Source organism: Trachypithecus francoisi, unplaced genomic scaffold (assembly GCF_009764315.1).
Source record: "Trachypithecus francoisi isolate TF-2019V2 unplaced genomic scaffold, Tfra_2.0 Lachesis_group0, whole genome shotgun sequence".
NCBI lineage: Eukaryota > Metazoa > Chordata > Mammalia > Primates > Cercopithecidae > Trachypithecus > Trachypithecus francoisi.
Genome location: NW_022681453.1, coordinates 1401589 through 1418743, shown reverse-complemented (window position 1 = coordinate 1418743; position 17155 = coordinate 1401589).

The window sequence follows — 17155 nt, the reverse complement described above, 5'->3', positions numbered from 1 at the left end:
GCCCAAATCTGGTTGAGTCCAGGGATTTTACGGGCTTCAAAAGGGATAAAGTGCACATTCATTGATCCCTGGGTGACCATGGGTGGCCCTGGAAAAAGCACCAGAAGTTCTCACTCCGGGCCACAGACTCCACCAGGAACTGATAGCCCAGCCCCATGGTTCAGGCTGTCCCTGGCTTGGTGGTGAGACATCATTAGGGACATGCCCCTATATGCTCAGGAGCCTGTCTGCCTCCTGCCATTATCAACTTGCCATCCATGGTGCCCATGGCACCCAGGCTGCTTGTGCTGAGTGCACCTGCAGGCCCATGCTGAGCTGCCTTTAGTCCCCACTCGGCTTCCCTCCCTTGCTCACTGGTGTGAGAAGTCCAGAAGGTTCTGAGATAGCAGAGGTCTGGTGTGTCAGTGCTGCCCTGAGCATGCACAAACCTGCCCAGGTCACAACAGTGCACCGAGGCTCATCCTCAATTGTACTCCAAAATTGGAGCAGGCACTGCGAGCAGGGAGGGGCCAGGCAGCAGAAGCAGGCATCTCCAAACCTATGGGGGTAGGGAGTTTCCTAGGCCCCTGAGATCACAGAGATGCCCAGGTCCACAGCCATAGCTGGTGGCTGCAGCTGTGCCCAGGAAATCAGGACTCCCATCCCACAACTCAGAAGTAGGTGGGGCTCCTGCTTGATTCCAGTTTCTGTCAGCTCCATGGAGCATGTTGCCACTGCAGTGCCTACCCTGCTGCAGCCAGTGTCTTCACAGAGGCCACTCCAGATGGACCACTGTAGCCATCAAAATGTCTATTCAGGTCCTTCACGATTGTTTTGTCATCAGATTATTTTTCTTCCTATTGAGTAGTTTGTATTATTTATATATTCTGGTTACTAATCCCTGGTTAGATGGATAGTTTGAAAATATTTTCTTCCATTCAGTAGTCTGTCTTTATGTTTTGTTGAATGTTTCCTATGCAGGAGCTTTTTACCTTGTAAATTCCATCTGTTTATTTTTGCTTTTGTTGACTGTGCTTCTGAGGTCTTACCCTAAAAATTGTTGCCAAGACCAATGTCTTATAGCATTTCCCCAATGTTTTCTTTCAGTAGTTTCACAGTTTTAGGTCTTAAATTTACATCTTTAAATTTTTTTTTTTTGGTTGATTTTTGTGTATAGTCAGAGATGAGGATCCAATTTTATTATTTTGCCTATGGATACCCAGTTTTTGCAGCATCATTTTATAAAGAATCTTTCTTTTCCTGCACTAAAAACATACAATACAATGAGTTAGGAACAAGTGTGGATTTATTGCTGGATTCTCTATTCTGTTCCATTGATCAAAATGTCTCTTTTATGTCAGTACCATGCTGCTTTAGTTACTACAGCTTTGTGGAATATTTGTGGAATATTTGTCTCTTTGAATTTTTTTCATTAGTGTTTCAGTTTTTCTTACGGAGATTTTCACTTCTTTGGTTAAATTTATGCCAGTTTTTTTTGTAGCTATTATAAATGGGATTTATTTCTTGATTTCTTTTAATATTGATCACTGTTAGTTTATAGAAACATGAGTAATTTTTGTATGTTGATTTTGTATCCTGCTACTTTACTAAATTCATTTTCTGGTTCTAAGAATTTTGTGGTGAAATCCAGTTTATTCTAAATATAAGATCATGATATCTACAAATAAGGATACTTGGACTTCCTCCTTTCCAGTGTGGATACCTTCTATTTTTTCATCTAATTTCTCTCAGTAGGACTTCTAGAACTATGTTAAATAGAAGTGGTGAAAATGAGAATCCTCATTTTGTTCCAGAGCTTAGTGAAAAATCTCTTAATTTTTTCCTGCTTAGTATGATATTAGTCATGGTTTTGTCATATATAGTCATTACTGTGTTAAGGTATGTTTTTTCTATCCCCAAATTTTTGATAGTTTTCATCATGATGGTATATTAAATTCTATTGAATGGTTTTTTAGCCTCTATTGAAATGATCGTATGGCTTTATCCTCAATTCTGTTGATCTGTCACAATTATTTATGTAATATGTTGAACCATTTTTATATCCCTGAGATGAATCTTACTTGATTATAATGAGTGATTTTTTAATGTATTGTTGAATTCAGTTTGCTAGTAATGTGTTGAGTAATTTTGCATCTATGTTCATCAGGGTTATTATTGGACTGTAGTTTTCTTTCTTTGTTGTGTCCTTATTGGCTTTTGATACCAGGATAGTGCTGACCTTGTATGAGATTGGAATTATATTCTCCTATTTAATTTTTTGAAATTGTTTGAGTAGAATTGGTACTATTTATTCTTTAAATGTTTAATAAAATTCTGCGGTGAAGACATTTGGTCCTGGGCTTTCATTTACCAGATTTTTAAAATTACAGCTTTGATCTCATTGCTTATTATTGATCTATTTAGATTTTCTATTTATTTAAGATTCAATCTTGGTAGGCTATATGTGTCCAGGAATTTATCTATTTATTCTAGGTTTTCCAGTTTCTTGGCATATGGGTGCTCATATTAGTCTCTACAAAAATACCAAATGATCCCTTTCTATTTCTGATCAGTTGTAATGTTTCTTTTTTTTCACTGATTTTATTTGGGTCTTATTTTTCTTAGTCTATTTTATCAGTTTGTTCATCAAATTTTTTACCTTTTAAAAAAATAACTGCCCAGTCATGGTGACTCATGCCTGAAATCTCAGCACTTTGGGAGGTCAAGGCAGGAGGATCACTTGCAGTCAGGAGTTTGAGACAAACCTGGCCTAATGGTAAAACCCTGTCTCTACTAAAAAGTACAAAAATTAGCCAATGTGGTGGTGTACCTATAGTCCCAGCTACTCAGGAGGTTGAGGCAGGAGAATTGCTTGAACCTGGGAGGCAGAGGTTACAGTGAGCTGATATTGGGACTTTGCACTCCAATCTGGGCAACAGAGTGAGACTCCATCTCTCTCTCTCTCTCTCTCTCTCTCTCACACACACACACACACACACACACACACATAAAACCTTTTTTATTTTGTTGATATTTTGTATTTTTGTCTCAATTTCATTTATTTATGTTCTGATTTTTATTATTTATTTTCTTCTACTGATTTCGGGCTTGGTTTATTCTTGCTTTTCTATTACCATGAGTTGCATTATTAGGTTATTTTTAGTCTTTCTCTTTTTTTGAGGTAGGCATTTACTGCTATAAACTTCCCTCTTAGCACTCCTTTTGCTGTACTACATGTATTCTGAATGCATTGTGTTTTTATTTTCATTAGTTTAAAGAATGTTTTAATTTTCTTCTTAATATCTTCATTGGTTCATTGTTCATTTAGGAGCATGTTATTTAATTCCCATGCATTTTTACAGTCTCATGAGGACTCTAAGGTTGATGTGGCTTTCCGTCCCAAATGTACCTGGGGATGTCCCAGGGAGGCTACTGGGGCTTTATGAGAATGCTGGTCAGAGACTTGAGTCCAGAATACTGTCCCAGTTGCCCTGATGATTCTTCCTCTCAGCAGCTCCCTCAATGTGCATCATCCAGCAGGTCCCTGAACAAGTGGGTAGTTTCTCAACTACACCAGGAGGGGCTAGAGATGAGACTGGTCATCTGAGGATCTGCTGTTAGACATAGGTCAGAGATCCTAGTCACAGCTCAGAGATATGTGCATTGTCCAACAATTTTCTGCACAGATAAGATAGTTCATTGATTGCAGCAGGAGGAGCTGGAACAGAAACTGGACCCCCTTGGAATCTGCTGTAGGACAGATGCTGGAATGTCCATCTCATTGACTCAGATAGGCATGCATCTCCCAGCAGGCCTTAGCATGGATGGGACAGTTCCCAGAGTGCACTGGGAGGTGCCAGAGTTGAGATCTGGTCCCCTCTGGATCTGCTGTGGAGCAGAGGCTAGAGAGCCCAGTCTCACTAGCTCAAAAGGATGCATGCCTTCCAGCAAGTTTCTACACAGACAGGATAATCCCTGATTGTATTGGGAGGTGCCAAAGCTGAGACTATGTCTCCTCAGGATCTGCTGTGGGTTAGAGGCTGGAGAGCCTATCTTTTTGGCTTATAGAAGTATGTACCTCCCAGGGGTCTCAGCATGGATGGGATAGTTCTCTGACTGCAATAGTAGGGGCTGGAACTGAGACTGGGGAATGGAATCTGGGGAGCCAGACAGGATAGTTCCCTGTCTTCAGTAGAAGGGACCAGAGAGGAGACTGGGTCCCCATGGAATCTGCTATGGGACAGAGGTAGGAGAGCCCTTCAGGGAGGCTCTGATTCCTGGCCTGTAAGATACAAGTGAGGCTTACTCTGTGTCCTTGCATGAGCAGCTCTGAGTTTACACCTCAGCTCAGGGGAGCTAGAGCTAAACCCCAGGGCAAGCTTCAGGTTCACTGCTGAGACTAATGTCAGTGAACAGATGAGTCTTTCCTCCAAGGCACTAGTGTGCATGATTCCTTTTGCACCCCTTGACAGATGGCTTTGATTGCAGTCTCAAGGCCAAATGGAGTTATAGCAAACTCCCTTGGAGAACTGGGCCTTTACTGGGTTTGAATCCGGGAGCAAGCTTCATGGATCAGCCACCTGGTTGTCTGCACTCTCAAAATGACCTTCCTAGGGTCTGGGCTCCACTGAGATTTCAAAAACTTCTACTTAAATCCTGAGGCTCTTGCAGAGACTTGACTGTGGATGGGTGCGAGTCTTGTTTGGGGGATATAAGAAGGATACTGTCTATTCTGACATTTTGATGACATTCCTACCTGGTTACTTCCATTTATCTTAATACTAACAAAATTTTTCTTCTTATTACTGTTATGTAATAATAATACTATTATTAACTTTATGTATTAATTTACATGGGTACCTGTCATGCATGGAAGTTAGGTCTGTTGTTTGAGATAGTTCATGTAGCTTCCTAGAGATAAAACTTTGAAGTTAACAATAGCTTGTTCTATTGAGGAGCTCACAAACTAAAACAAAGTAGTCAATTTTCAAAAATAAGAAACATTGTAATGTCCACAGAACTTGAGTAGTGTGTATTTTAAAAATATTTTTCTATGCTGAGTTACTCAATAAAAATACCTAAAATTATCTATTGTAACTATAAATTATAGTATTAAAATGTATTATTCTTTTGGTAGATTTTCAAAATTATACCTCAATGTGTCTTTCATATGGATTTTTCAGTGAATTTGATGTTAGGAACAGAGGTTTATATAAGATGGCGGATAAAATAAGGGAGTATTGTATTTGTTGCTTTTCTCACCAGATTCAAATGCACAAGGGTAGACCTCACAATTTACTAGATGCACATCACAAAAACAAAGGTTTCAAAAGCGAATTCATAGAAGCAAATCTATTAACCTTTTTAAAAGGCAAATTGAGATAGATTACAAAATTGTTTCTATTATTCATGTGTTAGATCTTCTGGGGCAGAGGCATATACTAATCACTGAGATTGATCATATGGAGCCAATTTGGGGCATTTTTTTTTCCAAATAAATGTTACTAACTATTGAGTCAACATTATAAAATACTTTCCTACTGTAATATTTTTGGAAACATTTCCAAGAAAATATAGTTTAATGGAAATAAAAGCAAGTTTTTGTATCCCTTTTGGCTAAGTGAAAGTGTACAGATAATATGGGGCAAGATTAGAATGCTGTATATACTATAACTGAAAATAATTTGGGAGAAACCTGCTTTTATATGTAGTTAAATGGGAAATTTGCAGAAATTTTAAAATGGATTCAATTATAAAGGTTTAAGAATGGATTAAATAAAATTGGTTGATCCCATGATAACCTTGGAGCATGAGACAGTTGTAATGTGATTTATTTATCATCAAAATCTTTGACAGTCCCAGCATTATAATTCACCAGAGAAAATAGTTGTGTAAAGGTGAGATTTGAGGATTACTAGGAATAACTCCTGTCATGAAAATATCTTTTATAGGTGCCTAAAACTTCATTTTAGGAAGGACTATACTTTGGGTCCTCAATATTTTTGTAAAGAAAGTAGTGCAGTAGAATGTCAAACAGAATTGGGTTTGAAGTCAAACTCTGTCACTCACTAGATATAGCTTTAGATAAAATACCTAACCTTTCTGAGACACAACTTCTTTATTTATGAAATCAGGTTAATTATACTTAACTTCTAGCCAATTATGGAAATTAAAACTACAACAAGCTAAAACACAAAAATCCTTTCTGGAAAATAATTTTCTTCCATCATAAAATTAAAAAAAAAATTCTTCAAGAGTATGTTATTTGAATGATTTCTTCCAGCTAACTAGTGGAGAGAACTGTATCCTTTTTCACCTTAATGTAGGATAGTGACCATGAAAATTAGTGTGTGTGGACGATGAGTCTAGAGGAAAAAGAAAGAATATATAAGGACAGCTTCTGATAATTTTATGATACATTTTTTTAACTTTAATACAGTAATTCCAGCTCTGAAATTTGATACTATGGAATAATTGTCAACATAAACACTATACAGCCAGATGTCTGTGCATAATTTTTAAATAGTAACACTAATAACAATAAAAATAGGAAAATTATGTTTAAGGATAGAAAATTGTTTAAATGTATCGCAATACAGCCATTGTATAAAGTTCTATGCAATAATTTTAAAAGACTTGCCATTGTAAGAGGAAAAGGTAATTGATGTCTATATTTACATGTATAGAAATATAAGATTGGGAAAAAATATAACAAAATTATCATGGACTATATGGAGAATATATTCTCCATTTTCATAGAATATATGTGTATTTATGTATATAGAATCTCATTAATTTTATGGGAGACATTTTTTCTTTTCTTTCTTCTATGAAAAGGGCTTTTATTGCATTTACCGAAACTGAATAAAATAATGGATGAAACATAAATTTTTCAAAGCAAACGTCCACAGCAGTCTGTAGTCATTGTCATGTCAGAACAGTAATGGATTTACTGGCCTGACAATATTAGCTTCTAGGCTTCATGAACTAAAATTCACTAAGTAGTTACTGGTAAAAATAACATGCATGTGATAGTTGCTTTTTATGTCTTTTATGCATTAATGCATAAAACCACAGTAGAACAAAATTCAAGGTGTTCAGAATTAAGTATCATTGATAACTTGAAATAAATAGTCCATTAGATTTGAAAACAATTGAAAAAGTTTAAGTTAGGGCTGAAGATGTTACTCTTTTCTGAATACCATTCCTTTACTACATGTTGGGTTAACTGAATTTGTCTTTGAACTACCTTTCCATTTTTTCACATAACACTTTCGAGGCTGTGGGAGCCACTCACGTTTTCTGGCCTTGCTTCAAGGCAATGGCCTTACAGATGCCATAACCACATTCCTCTAGTGTGGGCTTGGAGAAAGCTAATCAACCAGAATTCTAATGTGAAATTTCTGCAGTATCAGAAAAAGATACAAGTCTAAATATGAAGTATTATGTTTGAACCCTTAACTCCTTTATCTTGATAATACAATTGTCCTTAAACAACACAGGTTTGAACTGTGAAGATCTACTTATAAGTGTATTTTTTTCACCAAATGCAGATAGAAAATACAGTATTCATGGGATACAAAACTGAAATATATGGAAGACTGGCTTTTCATATTCAGGTGTTTTGCAAGACCGACTGCAGGACTTGAATATGCATGGATTTGTTATATATGGGAGTCCTGGACTCAATCTTCCACAAATACCAAGGGATGATGATATATATGTCAAAATACACTGGAGCCACCATATTCATGGGTTCTGCATCCAGGGATCCAACTGTGGATAGAAAATATTAAAAAATGAAAATGATAGAAAATAAAAATACAGCAATAAAAATAATGCAAAATTTGAAGCAAAGGGCAAATCTCTTTTCTCTCCAAAAAATGGAGATAATGTGTCTCTCTAGGGTAAATGTAAAGCAGATTTGCTTTCTTTCTATTACGACACCTTGGGATTTTCTGAGCTTGATAGTTTTCTTAGGAATGAGCAAAACTACTGCATGCAGCCCACCTAAAACATTCATCTGGCTTGGTCTGTGTTGACCCGATGAGATTTGGAGGACAAAGTGAATAGATACTAAAATGAAACTCATGCTGCTTGTTGTGTTGTGTTGTTTTCTGCCAATATCCATAAAATTGTTGCAGACCAATTTATGGGACTGCAAGCAGGGTAAAATCTCAGACGCTTCACGTTCCTTGGTAGAAATTTAGACCTAAAATTTTCATTGTCTTTAGCAACAGCACAACACCTATTGTTGCATATCTCTATATCAATTCTTGCATGAGTATTTTGATCTCATTTTCTTTTTCTTTAGATTACCTGAGGAAAGTTTATAATATGTCATAGTTTGTGATGCAAAGCATGCAAGTATAATATATGTATAGGTGGGTACATAAATATTGAGATTAAGATGTAAGATATTAACATTGATTCTTTGGAATGCTTTTTTTTTTTTTTTTTTTTTTTTTTTTTTTTTTTTTACTGAAGAAGAATAGATCTAATACTAAGAAAAAAGGAGAAGCAATAAAAAATACATACTGGCTACTAGTTTCCTTATTTCTTCCCTATTCACTTTATACCTCTGATATCTTTGCATTTTTGAGTGACCTAGTTTTATTCCTTGTTAATTGTGAGGAAATAAGAGCTGTGATAAAAGCTGTGGAGACATAACAGAAAACAGAGTAAAAGAAGAATGGCAGAGAGACAGAAAGGAAAAATCCAGAGATAAATTAAAAATTGGATTATCTCTCTTCTGTCTTCTCATGGTTCTTTACTCTGCTTTCTGTACTCTGATAATGAAATACATGTTAACTTTGTACCAAGTTGACATTTAGAGGGGAATTTTAAGTGGATCCCTTCTGACTCCGCAACTTCGTACATTTGATAATGCTCATTGTTTTACGTACATACACGGATTATTTCTGGCTTCACGTGGGAATCTCAGTTTGCCTAGATCTGAAAATTTTTTTTCTAGCTTAAGAGAAGCATTTTGGGAATATAGATTGGGATCTACATTTGGAGTGTTTTGTTGTACAGAAATGATGAAAAAGCCTTTTCTAAAGTTAGGGAATATGGGAAATAAAGCTTAGAAATCAGTAAGAAAGAACTTGGTCAACTGACTAGGGAGGAAAGTAGATGATAACGCAAAGGCAGAATTAAAAAATTGGGAAAGTCGATGGCATGAAGAAATTTAATAATTGGAAAATTCTGGTTCGATGATTGGATTGATTTTGATAAAATATATAAACAATAGGTGGTGACAGAATATTGTTTTGTTCATAATATTAAAGATAAATTGGAAGGCAAAATTTCTTCATAACATTAAAGAGTAACCAAGAAAAGCATTAAAAATTATGATTGGTTAACCCACAGATTAAGGAAGTGGAATGCTTTTTGAGGGCAAAATGATACTTTCTCAAGAGAGAAGATATTTCTCTTACACTGCTTTTGCAGAGTGGAAATTGTTCCAGAGTTAGGACATTATCTGTATGAGTTTCCTGTGGCTGCTATAACAAATTGCCACCAACCTGGTACCTTAAAACATCACAAATTAAATCAGCAGGGCTACAATCCCTTGGAAGGTTCTAGGATAGGGTCCATTCCTTGCATCTTCTAGATATTGGTGGCCACTCGTATTCCATGATTTGTGGCCGCATCACTTCAATCTTTACCTCTGTGTTTCCGTTGTTTTTCCCTCTGTCTGTGTTTGCTGAATTCCTTCTGCCTTCCACTTATAATGATACCTGTGATGGCATTTAGGGTCCACCCAGATAATTCAGGGCAATCACCTCATCTAAAAACCTGATTTAACTACATTTGCAAAGCTTCCCATTTAAGATAACATTCAGGAGTTCCAGAAACTACAACCTGATACTTTTAAAGCCCACCAATGAGCCCACATTGTGACTGGCCAAAGTGGCAGGTGGTGACTAAGAACCCAATCATTTTTCTGTCTAATGAGCTGTGCCATCCAGAGGTCAATGCACCCTTTTATAACTTGCACCATGGACATTGTTAGAACTGAGGACATTTGGAAAAATATTTGAAAAGTTGATAGGAATACCAGAAAAATATTTGAAAAGTTGATAGTAATACCAGATTTTCATAAGGCAAGGTTTTACCTTACCTTATGAAATCCCAAAGACGTCATTTGACTATGAAGGACAATGGATTCAAATGAACAGTAATTCAGAAGGAAAAAGTCTGAATAACAGAGAAATTTCTTTGGTTTTAACCATTTTTATACAAACCAAACTAAAATACTTCCTTTTGAAATATTCATTATTTTTTTTATTTCCCAAATGAACAGTCTTCTCTCATTTATTTTTAAAGAAATATATTTGAATGAAAACATTTGATGGTAAGTATCTGCTGCAGTTCATTATCTCCTCTATTAAAATAGAAGCCCTACCTGTGTAAAACCATGGGGAATGGCAGAAATGTGCTTTTTACTTTCATAGAAGCTGTTTATGGGTTAATGTAAGGAAGACTAGGTTTAGAATTATGGAAAGGCAACTTAACTGGCTATATCACTAGCTTTGATTTTGTGCAAGTTATTAAATTTCTTTTGCTAAAGTTTTCTCTACATAAGAGTAACAATCATGTCTACATCACAGGAATGCTGTTAGTGATATAGGACCATATAGGAAAAAACACTAAACATGGTATCTAGAAACATAAATTTATATCCTATTCCCTTTTTTTGTTTTTGAGGGAGAAATGACATGTAACAAAAAGCAGACACATGCCCAGAATGACCTGTGAAGCAGGAATTGCACAAGTAGCAATCTAATGTTGCTTTCTTTTGTCATTTATTCAAATGTTAAAAATTACAATTATTCTAACTTATATTAGTGGATGTTAATATTTTCTTTTTATATTTACACAGCAGAATTATGCTCACTCTGCACTATTTCCTTTTTCTTTTGAATACATGGTATACCACATTGGCCTATCTTGCATGTAGTTAGGTAACAATTATACTGAATTAAGGCTAATAGAATATGGACCTAAAAGATATATGCCACTTCTAGATCTGGCCCTGAAAAATCTCTCATGAAATATCCCATGCAATGCTTGTTTCTTTGCCCGCTAGACAGATGTAGAAAGTTTAATAGAAGTCTCTGAGGCCCTGGAGTAGAACAATCCATGGGCTAAATCTAGCTAGCCTAAATGTTTTATTGGATTTAAATTTGAGACTGTATTATAAATGTATTTTCGTAACGTTTCATTAAAACAGATGCGTGTTCATTCATTAGTCCTGCTTTCTTGCTACAATGGCTGAGATGTGTAGTATGACTGAAACTGTATCACCCACAAAGACTCAAATATTTACTATCTGGTGCTTTAAGGAAAATTTGCTGATCCTTTCCCAAGAGCATAGTGGATATGCAAGATAAAGGGAGCCTAGATCCCTTAATAATTGAAGAGAGCAGAAAGTCCTTTATCTGTCTCATCCCACAGCCCTGTGCTGTTTCATGTTGGATTGCAATATGACTGAGAAATGTAATTTAAGATTAAGATTACGTGTGTGTGTGTGTTTTCTGCAGCTAGCATCTACTTCAATGCAGAAATTAGTACTGGCAGAGGGATGAAATTATAATAAAACCTAAAATATGTGGCATGTTTAGCTGTGGTGTGATAAATTGCACCAAAACCAATACCAGAGGCTGGCAATATGTTTATCTGCATCATATTTCATAAAAGCATTTTCTACAATAACTTGGAAATCAGAGCTTATGCCTTCTTATGCTAGTAGGTCTATGAGAAACGGATAATAATCATCAGAACGTAAATGTGTGTTGGCTGCTATTGCCTGTCATTGGCAAGGTGTTACCAAATCTAAGTGAACTCAGGAAGGATTATGCCAATTTGCAAGCAGAAGTGAAAGGAAATAGTGTCCAGAAATTCAAGGTTTTTCAGTGTCATAAAAGTTTCCAGATCACAGATAGTCAGGGTTGTGATTTTCAAAAAGCTCTGAGTTATGAAGGCCCAAAGAGATTATTCAGTTGAACTGTGACTCAGCTCTGCAGCAAATTAATTTAATAGTGTTACATTCTAACTGAAGATTATTGTTTCAGATAGTCTCAAGGTCGTCACCATTAAATTGAAAGAGATGGGCATCTGAATGGAGTCATGAAGCAAAGGAATAAAGAATATTTGAAAATTATACTTAACAAAAGAAACGTAAATGTGGTTACCAGGTTATAGAGCTGATTGGAAGCAATTACATTAAGGGCCTACTAAGTTTTTGAGATAACAGTGTTTCCTAGGAAATGTGTAAACATTGACTAGCAAACAAACAAAAAATGCATTGCAAGCCTCAAAAGCATTCGTTGTGGGAAGAAGGCAGGAAGAGAACTGTAGTCCTCAAGGGTGGATGTAATTTCCTAAAGCCTTTCAGGTGTGACCATGAAGATTTCAGATAAGAAGGATCCACCTCGAGTCAGAGTTATGGATTTTAGAGAGCAATGACAAAGGCATTTCTCTCAGCATGCAGAATCATCAGGGATCTTCCTACATTTCCATGTTGGAGGGCCTTCTCAATGTTAGCTGGTATCACTATCAGTTAATGTCAATCAGTATCACTGCAGACTACTGACTGATGCATTTTTTTCCATTCATTGAGGTTATTCTATGCTTGATCCACTGCTATATATTGGGATGATGACAAGGGCAGGAGGAAGAGTTGGAAGGCAGACTGGTTTTTTTTTTTTTTTTTTTTTTTAAATTGACAAGTCACTGGATCATGAGGAATCACAGATGAAACTTTGCAATTTCGTTAAGGGCAGGAATAACAAACATATTTAATGACAATATCAATGGTCCGAGTCAGAGATAATGCTAGGTTTTCACCAAACTTCATTTCTCTTTCCTCCAGGGAAACCAGCTAAACTGTATTTCTCTGAAATCTTTGTATTGAAGTGGAGCCACTTGACTGAATTCTGGCCAATGGTATGTGGGTGGAATTCATGTATGTTCCTTCCAGACAGTCCCTCAATTCTTTGCCCCTCCTCCTCTCCATCTACTCTCTCTCTCTCTCTTTTTTTTCCTCCTGCTAGCCATTAAGGAAATATATAGATCTTCAGGATGGTGACAGAACAGGAAGGAAACATCCTGGGTTACTGAAACACTGCATAGTGCAATGTCACCCAAAATTGCACTGTAATGTGATACGAGTCAGAAATTAACTCAGTGACTTAATTAAGCCACCAAAATATCCAGATGTATTTTATTCCAGCTAGTATTTATTCTTACAAATGAAATTTCATGAGTTTTCACCCATGAGTTTATTTTTGCATTTTTACTGTTCTCTGTTTTGTCTTTTGTTATGTAATTATATGATAGCTTTCCTCACTTTGCTGAACAATTTACAAATTTTCATAGACCTCTTTCTTAGAACTTTTACCTTTGTTGTTCTCTATGTTTTATATTCAGTCTCACTTCTAAATGCAGTATTCAAAGAACAAAAATAGAGTAAACATCATATAAAAAATTATGTTCCCTTGCACATAGACTATTTCAGGTTCCATTTAAAAATATTTGTTTAGAATAGTTTTATAGATTCATTTGTTATCTAAAAGATATATCACAAGTCTTTAGATATATTATCTAAAAGTCAGGATTATCTCTTCTCAATATTGACACATACGAACTTGTTTTAGCTTTATTTCCATTTGAGTCTGCCTTTTCTACATTCTTGTCCTTTTTCTGTATTTCTTGGCTTTGTAAATCATTTTTCCTATTCTGAAGTCCTGCATTCTTGAGGAGAAAAATAAATTCCAGCAGTGATTTCTCATGAGTATTCCCCATTAAATATTTTAAAATAATACAGTAATCAATCTCTTTCCAAAAAATTGCATGTTTTTATTTTTTCCTTTCTTTCTTTGACTTCATAAAGGCTAAACTTTGAAAGTGCAACAGTTTTGTGTAGAGTTTAAAGATTCCAGAGCACCGTTATGTGAAGACGAGTTTCTTCATAATGGGCTCAAAATGCAATTACAATTTTTATTAGGATATAATTTTTAATAACACATTTTTTCTCTCGAATCTCAAAATCTAGTCTTCTGGTTGAGAAATCTTATGAATTTTTTTTTTTTTTTTTGACAGAGTCTCGCTCTGTCACCCAGCCTGGAGTGTAGTGGCACAATCTTGGCTCACTGCAACCTCTGCCTCCTGGGTTCAAGTGACTCTTATACCTTCATACCTTAGCATCTTGAGTAGCTGAGATCACAGGCCTGTGTCACCATGGCCAGCTAATTTTGATATTTTTGGTAGAGACTAGATTTTGCCATGTTAACCAGACTGGTCCCAAATTCCTGGCCTCAAGCAATCTGCCTGCCTCAGCCTCCCAAAGTGCTGGGATTACAAGCATGAGACACCGCGCCCAGCCTCTTATGATTTTTTGAAAGAATAAGTTTAACTGGATGTAAACCCAGAACAACTTCTCTAACATGCTTATTAAACCTCTTTATTACACTTACTCCACCAGATTTATTGTGAAACTAAATAATGTGAAAGACAAAGAGAAAATTATTGAACTCTTTTTGGATTGAGCAGAGTGGTAGAGTGAACAACGCTGATAAGAATGGTTAATTTCTCAAAATTAAGCCCTTTTTAAATTACTATGGTGAATGGATTGTACATTTAGAAATGTTCATATAAGCATACTTATTTTGATGATTTGCAAAAAATAGGACTTACAAACACTATTATAAGATATACAACATGTAAATAAAATATTCTCATAATGAATATAGATGTGGCAACATATTTTGGAATATGTGAATTTTTTAAAATTTAAAATCTAAAAATCTGAAAAGAACATCTAGAGAGAGCTCTCACTAGCTGTTTGATCATTCAATTATTTTGCTTTTAATCTTATTTAGGTAATTGATACATTGATTACATTGATTACATTCAATATCCTTTAATCTACAAAGTTAAAATTTTATTGTCCACTATTTTAAATTATACACTATAAAGTTCTATATGATATTTTACTTATTTCGTTTAAAGTTTTTATTTCAAAATAGCATATGCTTTTAAAGGGTAGGACAGTTTTGACAGAGCTTTCATATTTGGCCTATAAATTCCTTTACATTGTGACAGCTTATTTTCTAATATTGTTAAACATATGTCTATACGCTGATCCAGCAATTCCATGCCTATGTGTTTACCCAAATAATTAAAACACATGTCTCCAGAAATATTGTACAAATATGTTTCTAACCTATATATTCATAATAGTAAAGCACTGGAAATAATCAAACCTCTATTAAGATAATTAATATGTTGTGGTATATTCATAAATAGAACATCACTCAACAATAAAAATAATTCACTATATATATATATATATATATATATTTTTTTTTTTTTTTTTTTTTTTGAGACGGAGTCTTGCTCTGCCACCCAGGCTGGAGTGCAGTGGCCGGATCTCAGCTCACTGCAGGCTCCGCCTCCCGGGTTTACGCCATTCTCCTGCCTCAGCCTCCTGAGTAGCTGGGACTACAGGCGCCCGCCTCGTCGCCCGGCTAGTTTTTTGTATTTTTAAGTAGAGACAGGGTTTCACTGTATTAGCCAGGATGGTCTCGATCTCCTGACCTCGTGATCCACCCGTCTCGGCCTCCCAAAGTGCTGGGATTACAGGCTTGAGCCACCGCGCCCGGCCAAAAATAATTCACTATTTGTATACATAACAACTTGAATAAATATCCCAAATATTGTTTTATTACTAATATAAATATATTACTAATTCTTGTCAACAGGTTGAAATTGGCAACAGTGTAAGCACTTACACCATGGAAACTGGCAAACTGCAAATCAGGGCTTCCATCCTCCCTAACTCTCTAGGAACTGGTTATTAAACATTTACTAGCACTCAACTGTATATTAGCTCTTTTAGGAATACAAGACATGTAAGCAGTGGATTTAGGATTTAAACCAAAGGGCAGTAAACTGTAATGGGCTAGTTAATTAGTAAATATATTTGACTTCGGATCATACAGTCTCTGTCGCAGGGACTCTACTCTGCATTTATAGGGGGAAGGCTAGAATTGGCATGTGGGCCAAAGTTTGCTGATTCCTGATCTGAACTAAAGCAATCTGACTTCTGAGTTGGCTTTCTGAACCATCATACCAGTAGTTTCCATCCTCCATGAATATTGGAGCCACTTAGAAAATATTTTGTAACTATTAATGACCAGTTTCCACCCTGGAACAATTTAATCAGATCTCTGTGTGTGGGCCTGGTCCTCAGGACTTTTTAAGCTTCTTAGGTAACTCAGATGTACAGTCAGTGTTAAAAAGTCATTGCCCTACATTATGGTGCCTCCCAGCAAGCAGGAAACTATGTCCTCCTTATTCTCTTGATGAAAAAGTAAGATAGAGCTGATTGAAGGAAAGACGATGGCACCTTGGACAGGGCTGCAATAGAGGTCTTTAGAGGCTCTCAACACAGTTGTTGTGGTACTTATTCATCACTCCACAAAATGCAACAGAAAAATTTTATTTTCAAAATGACACAAATACTAAAGATACGTTGAAATTAAAATACCTTCTATCTAGATCTCTGATTACAAAATTATGGTTAAATTCCTTAAAACTGCAATTTTCTAAGTTTGTGTCCTAAGTTTAGGTTGCCTATTAAGGAACTGAGAATTCTTCCTGAGATATTATGTATCACTTCCAGAAAGTTCACAAACCTACTCACAGCAAAATTCTACCTAATTCCCTGTGTCAATGCAAACAAAGCTATTTTCAGGCTGTGCATATTGGGAAAGTTGAGTGGTCTTCATCTTCCCTGTTATTGCATCTAGGTACCCCCACCATGATTGCCTTTTGTGTTCCTGACTATTTATAGGCAATTTGGGGGCCAAGTTTTGTTTTAATTCTTAATTGGTTTTAATCACCCCAGGATGGGCAATGCCAGCCTGTAGTCCCAGCTATTTGGTAGACTGAGGCGGGAGGATCACTTGAGCCCAGGAGTTTGAGGCTGCAGTGAGCCATAATTGCACCACTGTACTCCAGCCCAGGTGACAGAGCGAAAACTCAACTCTGAAAAAAAAAAAAAAAAAAGAAAGAAAGAAAAAACACCTTAAATTTCCATAGCATTATCCTTTGAGTAATCTCACTTCTCAACTGACCTCAGCTAAGGCAGTCATCAAGCTCCTTG